Source organism: Vombatus ursinus, unplaced genomic scaffold (assembly GCF_900497805.2).
Source record: "Vombatus ursinus unplaced genomic scaffold, bare-nosed wombat genome assembly UNPS02009835.1, whole genome shotgun sequence".
NCBI lineage: Eukaryota > Metazoa > Chordata > Mammalia > Diprotodontia > Vombatidae > Vombatus > Vombatus ursinus.
Window position 1 is genome coordinate 18594686 of NW_020949613.1, and position 7925 is coordinate 18602610.

At 38.3% G+C, this 7925-nt stretch overlaps 1 pseudogene; it reads left to right on the forward strand.

Annotated features, from left to right (window-relative positions):
* Window positions 1-4264: 4264 nt before the first annotated feature.
* LOC114036427 lies at window positions 4265-6545 on the forward strand (annotated as a pseudogene).
* Window positions 6546-7925: the final 1380 nt, after the last annotated feature.

Here is a 7925-nt window from a genome sequence, read left to right on the forward strand (position 1 = left end):
TGAGAGCAATCTTTTCCCATTGACAGCATAGCTGGAACTCTGCATCTTTAATCTGCCTTAGGGCAGCTTCTCTCTTTTCTTTTCTTTCCTGTGGTGGAGTGAACTCATTTGCTCAAGGTAAGAAACACTATGTGGTAAGAGGTGCAGGACCTGAGGATCAATATCCACCCCTCCTGGATATATGGCCCCAAGAAATAAGTTCGAGATTTTGATCTGTTTCATTTGTCCTTTTCTAACTCCTATCCCAAAGGCCATTGGTATAGGACTCTTTCCTCATAAGTAGAGATGAATACTCTGCCTGACATGAAGGGAAGGGCAGAGGTGGTGAGAGACAAAAGCTTCAGTTCTTGGCCAGGCCCCCTTGTGAGTACTCTTCAAGCTGGAGTCCTTCAGGACTCAAGGCCAGTCCCCTGTAAGTCCCCATTCAGGACTCTTCAAGACCATTCTCCCCTTTGGGACTAGTCAAATTTAAAGTTTTCTTTGAGCCTCTAGTTGGCTTCCATCTTCAAGTGATAAGATGGAAGAAGCCAGCCTCACTTTGAGTTGCTGAAGGAAAAGACTCTGGGAAGATACAAGAGAAGCAGGCAGTCTCTGTCATGTCCCTATCCCCAGCTTGCTCCTCCAGAAACTTCAGGGAGTTTCCTCTTGGGTGAGATCCAGGACCCTCTCTCTTTGTTGAGCTGTGTCACCTTATTTCCAGTGGGAGAGCTCCTTTACTCTGTATTGTCTGTTATATATTCTTCTATGTGTATTTTCTTTGATTTCTGTTTTACTATGATTTAGATAAATGGGTTTCTTTGCTATTTCCTATATATGTTTATTATCAAACTGGTATTAAGTGGGAAAGAAGTCAAGCCTTGGATTCAGAGCTTAGGATCCCCCCTCCAAAAAAAATTGATAAAGTGATCATATCCAATCATATCTCTTACATGAACAATATTTAAATGAGAGGATAACATATTTCTACCCCCATATCCCCTCTCTCTAAGAGCAGAGTGGTGGACTCTGGCTCCAATTTCCTGCTTCCTTTCCTGGCAGAAATGAAAATCTCCCTTGGAGAAAGGTAGGAGGAGAAGAGACTAGAGATGTCTATTCTGCCTCCCTTCAAGCCATCCAAAGACAGAATCCTTATTGCACGTGGAGCCCCATTATACATGTGAGGCCTAGTCTTTGTAACATCAGTGCAGGGAATGGTGTCCTAGACCTAGGAGCTCAAGCTACGGGGACCTTGGAGTCCAGAATTCCAGGTTAGATGTACTCAGACTAGCACGGAAATCTTGAGAAGCCAGGGTTCCCGGATACTAGCCTGAGTGGAGGAGTTCTGGACTTCAACCTGGTGAAGCTAATGCTATATAAGAACTAGGTTAAGTGTGAGCCTAATCACCCTCCCCTCCCCAGAGACCAAGGTGGTGTGTGGGGAAGTGGAGCAAGCAGAAGGAGGTACACACCAAAGGTATTGAGAGAAAAAGTTTTTATATTTTTTCTTGCTATATATTTGAAGTAAATATTCTTTTGTAAAAGCTAATCTACTAGATGTGACTGATTTGGAGACATACAATCTATGGAAGCCCATACCAATGGCAGAGAAAGGAAACCATTTCCCCATCCCCTAACAAGGTAGGAATGGAATGTATCAAACCTGGTCCTCAGATGGCTGGACCAGAGTTCACCGATGTTAAAATGCTTTAAAGCCTGAAAAAGCACTTTATGTGATTATTTCATTTGATCCTCTCAATAATCCTGTGAGGCAAGCTGTTATTATTATTCTCATTTTATAGAAGAGGCTCAGGCTTGCCAAAGGTCATACAACTAGTACATATCTAAGAAAGGATTTGAACCCAGGACTTCCTGTATCCAAGACCTTTGTTCAATTTGCTATAAATGCTACCTTTCTCAAAGACTGCATATATACTCTATACCTCCACAATTCTTATGCCTCTGGTGGCAATGACATTGAGTTTTCAAAGGCTTTGCCAGAGTAACATAAGTTCTGGAAGCCATTCCAAATTAAAAAGGCTAATGAATATGTCACAAATTTACACCATGACCATGCCTCAAAAATCAGCCTAGCTATATTTAAGGAGACTTGATGCCATATTGGCATTAGTCTGATAAAACCCTTTTCAGCCACAGCAACTCAATGACCACTTACAAAGCCATAGAGGGATTGCAACCTACACTGTTAGAGAGTGTGCCCATACCAATTAAATCACAGATCCCTGAAATTTTGAAATAGATACATATCAATAAAAGGAGGTGACATCTATCAGTGGGGATGAAAATTATTCTTGACAATGTGCAATAACTAATAATAAAAGCACTATGTAAATTTCGCAACAAAAATGATATAGAAAACTGGATTTGGGGCAATGTCACATAAATATGGAAAATGTATTTACTTCCATTCATATTGCTTTAAGGTTTTTCAAAAGCTGAAACCCCTAGAGGAAAAAAAAGAATGCATTAAATATGGTTTTAAAAATCTGGATTCATAAGCTACAATGACAGCTATCCATAGAATTGTCAAGAGTCTCAAAGATGCTAATAAAAATTCCCTATTTTTACAGTTTTCTAAACACTGCTAAAGTTTTCTAGAAGGTTCAAATAGGTTTTCTTTCCTAGGAGGTCATTTTGGATAGAATTATTATCAAGCTTTCTTTAAAAAATTCTTAATATTTTCTTTTTACATTGCCTGGATTTCTCCCAATATCCCTCACCCTGCTTCTCCCAAAGAGCCATCCCATGTAACACAGAATTTTTTAAAGAAAAAAAAAGAGAGAGAAAAGAATAATAGAAAAAAAATCAGCAAAACTGATCTAAAAAGTCTGAAAATATTTGCAAGTTTCCACCACTGTGGACATCCAATGTCAATAAAAGAGTGTGGGGAGGTGTCTTCTCAGATCTCCTCTTTGAGGCTATGCTTGTTCTTTGTAATTCACTGTCAATTGTTCTATAACCGTTCTTTCCCTTTACATTATTGTACCCACTGTGTGCATTGTTTTCTTGACTCTGCTTACTCTTCACTTTACTTCATGTAAGTGCTCCTTGCTTCTCCCTCTTCATCATATTTGTTGTTTCTTAAGGCATGTAATAATATTTCATTCCATTAATTTACCACAATTTGTTTAGTTATTCCCCAGTTGATGGGCATCTACTTCATCATCAAGCCATTATAAGGGGATTGACCATAACACATTTAAAAGTTTTTATAAATTCCCTTTAGCAGGAAAACCTTTATAGACCTTGGTCCAGAAATTGGAGAGAGAACTCTACATTTTTTTGAAAGTGGGATAGCCAAATGGCACAGTGGATAGATTGCTGGGCCTCATGTCAGGAAAACTCTAGTTTAAATACAGCCTCAGACATTTACTGTGTTACCCTGGGCAAGTCACTTAACCACTATGAGAATAATAGTAGCACCTACCTTACAGGATTGTTGTGAGGGTCAAATGAGATAAAAATTACAAAATATTTATTAAGTGCCTGACATATTGTAAGTGTGCAGGCTATATAAATGTTTTGTTGTTGTTCAATCATTTTCTTTTTTTTTTTTAATTTTTGGGCAATTGGGGTTAAGTGACTTCCCCAGGGTCACACAGCTAGTAAGTGACGAGTGTTTGGTCTTAGGCCGAATTTGAACTCAGGTCCTCCTGACTTCAGGGCCGGTGTTCTATGCACTGCGCCACCTAGCTGCCCCTTGTTCAGTCATTTTCAATCATGTCTAACTCTTCACGACCCCTTTTGGGGTTTTATTGGCAAAGATACTGGAGTGATTTGCCATTTCCTTCTCTAGCTCATTTTACAGATGAGGAAACTGAGGCAAACAGGATTAAGTGACTTGCCAAGGGTCACACAGCTAGTATGTATCTGAAACCAGATTTGAAATCAGGAAGCAAAGTCTCCCAGATTCTAGGCCCAGTGCTCTATCTACTGTGCCACCCAACTGCCCCTATATAAATGTTAGTTATTATTATTAGCATCCTCTAGCAGAAACTGATACCAGTGTTCTTTGTTAGTTTTTACTAACTAATCTTTTAATAGACTATGTTGAGCCTAGCTCAGTATTGTGATAGGAGCAGTTGTTGTTGTTGTTGTTTGTCCTTCATTTTCAAGTAGGACCAATGACATCAAGAGGGTGATGTCACAACTTGCAAGTGAATTGGATATAAGTGAGGCGGGGCTGTGAAAAGTCACTGGCCTCCCTTTCTCCTGTACAGCCCTCTAGGTTCAGTGGCAAGATCAAAACAACTGACAATGACCCCGGATGCAGTAGGAGACCTTGGCATTTTTAAGCTAAGGTCTTTCCCAGGTCTCAGTTTGTCTGAGGCTACACCCATTCAGTGATTAAGGCTAGGTTAGAAATAAGGCAAACCTCTTCTTCCATGCAGGTTAGGCTAGTTTCTCCTTGAGAATTATTAAGACCATCCTTGAGACTTGGATGGAATAGAAGACTAAAGGCTCAGACTGTTGACATCAGTTCTTGGTTACCTGAGTTTAAAACAGTTGCAAGGAGCTCCAAGTGCCCTCTCTGATGCTTACCTGGTAGATCACACTGAGTAATTCAAGAAAGCTTTCTTCAGCTGAGTCAATATGAGATGTCTTCAATGCCTATTCTTGTTGAAGATTCTCCTGCTATGATTAAGTAAATATCATTATGTTAATTGTTGAATAACCTAGGAATGTCAAATTTTGTTCCAGTTTTGAATCTAAACATATAGGGTACTGGCCTGACCCAGGTCCAAACCAGAGCAGATGCCTTGTAACAGAGTGCTTTTTTTCTTTTAGTATTTTATTTTTTCCAATTATACGTAAAGACAATTATTAACATTAATTTTTAAATAAAATTTTGAGTTCCACATTTTCTCCCTCCTTCCTTCCTTCCCCTCTTTCCTCCCTAAGACAGTATTAAAAAGAAAGGGAGGAAAGTCAGGTTGAACTAGTTCTGGAGATCCTAATGAAAGAAATTTTGCTCTCAATCAGGCACCTTGTGGAGTAAAGTCCCACTTTATTGACATATTCTTGGAAGATCTAACTAAAATAGGAGCAAAAGAACTTACTACAGATCAAAACCTGAAGTTTATTGTTCCATTCTGCAAAATTTGCAGCTAGGACAAAGAATTCTACTTTGCTGTATAATATAGTCAGAGGTATCTTTGAAGCAACTTTGGAACAAGCTCCCTCTGCCACTGAAGATTTAATAAGATAATTAAATGCAAACCAAGAGAACAGTGAATTGTTAGAAGCTGAATCTGATGATATGACACCCATAAGATTACCCAGGAAGCAAAAGAAAGGAAAGAAAGGTAAGGATTCTTCCTCAAACAAAGAAAAGCAGAGTGATGGCAAGGGACACATGGAGCTTGTCCCTCAGTTTAACTATCAGGAAATTGCTGATAGACTGTTTGAAATGGCCCGCAGGCAAAGCACTCATTCCTTAAATAGGAAGAATCTCTTCATACTGGTCAGATAGTTCCAGAGCCTTGAGGAAGGCATATTCCCTTAAGATGGGGCCTTCCTCTGCATAAAAAATTGAACAAGAATAGGTTTCAGCAAAAGAAGACTTGATTGCCAAAACTGAAATTGCAAAAAAGAGAAAAGGGGGAAAGATGAAAAGCAGAATATGGAGACAGTTGTGACTTTTGAGAAAGATAGGTCAAGAACTATGAAGAGAAAGGAGATGCATAAAAGGAAGAATATGAGTACTGATTCTTCTTTTCCATGTGACATAGGCATGCCTGATACAGCTATTCCCTTAAATCCTCAAAACAAAAGCTCAAGGAAAGCATGTAAAAGAAAAAAGAGTCAAGGACCAAAAGCTACAGAAGTAACAGATGGCTTCCAGGAGTCAAATAAAAATGATGAAACAGAGATCCAAAAGAATGGAAAAAAACAAGGATTGACAGATCTTGAAGTGACTCCAGCCATCAGCAAAAGCAGGAAAAAAGATGCTTGTAAGAAGACAGAGTCCAAGGAACACAAATGAAAAAGTTGTACACCACACTTTAGAAGGCTTATACAGAAACTCCTGCTGTGAAAGGATTGCCAGCACTTCCTACCATTTCCCCAAAGCCAGAAAGTTATGACGTAGGAACCCCTAAATTGGTCATGAAGCAAAAGAAGCAAGTTGTTCATGGAAGCAACCGTGCTTCCCCAGGTATTGCTCCCCAGGGAGCCTCAACGGTTTCTTTAGAAATGGTTAATCTGAAAGAGTTACAGGTAAGTAGAACCAGTGACCTAGAGATAGTATCAGGATATAGACACCATCAGAATGATAAAAAAAGAAACATAAGTGGGTTAGTAGAAATAGTATTGTTCCTCCCCAGTAAGATAAGGCCAAGTTATCCAAGAGGGAATTGGCAAAGAGTACAGAAAATCCAACATATTGTGGTTTTCTTCCCCCTCCAAAAAGGCCAAACAAGAGTGTCAGTAGATCAACAGGTTCCTTCAAGAGAAAAAATAAATGAATTTTGTGGTCTCTAGGACCAAGGATGCTTTTCAGGCCTCCAGGTAGAAGAGTGAAAAGAAATACAAGGCACGATCTTTAATGCTTTCTATTGGGACTGGTTTTCTGGGTGATCTTTGAGAATTCCAACTTCCAAAAAAGAGGAGGTAGAAGAAATATTTTCCATCACAAGGCAAATAAGCATTCCAGGCTGTCATTAGCGAGGAATCACATTAAAAATATCATTATTTTTTCAGCAATAAAAACTGATTTGTAGCACAAGAACCAGTTCAGAAGCATGGTTTCTTTTTATTTGATCAAGGGCCCTGGGAAGAAAATTCATAGTGTTGGAAGTAAATTGAAAAACCTTTAATGAAAATGACTGTAGAAGGGATCAGACCTTGAGAACATGAATCTTTAGACTTTATATTTCATAAAGTATTTGTGCTTACTAATTGGGATTAGCTCATGAAATATATTAGCTCTCCTGGGTTTCTTGCAACTATGAGTCACTTTTTTTCTTTTTTTATGCCAATAGTATTTTGGTTTTTTCCAACTGCATGTGGAGATGGTTTTCAACATTCATTTTTTATAGGAATTTGAATTCCAGGTTTTTCTTCCTCCCTCCATCCCCTCCCCAAGATGGCAAATAGTCAGATATATGTTGTACATGTACGCTTATGTTGAGCATGTTTCCACATTGGTCATGTTGTGAAAGAAGAAATGGTACAAAAGGAAAAAAACACACACAAAAAAGTGAAGATAGTATGCTTCAGTATGTGTTCAGAATCCATCAGTTCTTTCTATGAGTCACTTTCAAAGATTAAAATCGTATGGCTAGCCTGGGGTGGGGGGGAGAAGAATCATACATTTTCTTTCAATTTTTCCTTTAACAAAAAGAGGAGAAATCATATTCAGATTCATATTTATGTATTCCAGGATAGATGATGATCTTATTACTAAATAGGTGAAAACTTAAAGGACCCTTTTGGGCAGTGACCCAAAAAAAATTAATAAACATTGATTAAAAGAGTCACATAAAATAAATGAAAGACACACACATGCACATGCGCTTAATGCAAAAGATTAAAAATCAGGTCAATGAGGTAGTGACACTATTTATAAGTAGGAAATTCAATGCAAGCTGAGGCACAAATATATACTTAGGCTATTGAATATTTTGCAGTTTACTCATGCCCTGTAACTTCAGCACCCATAATTACTGAGTAGCAAGACAAGTTCAGGCACAAAAAAGAATGAGTTATATGTATTTATAAATATATAAACATATATTTGACTTAATTCCCATATTCCTGGAGTGTGAATGAAAATTCACATTCAGAGTACTAATTTGTGGATTTTTCGAAAGGCATACTGTCACCATAGGCCTGTGGGAATTGAAGAGGACAGAAATAGCTATCCAGCTAGCTGTCAAAATTTTTCATAACTTTGATTTTCCAGAAACTTAATTTTTTTTCCCGGT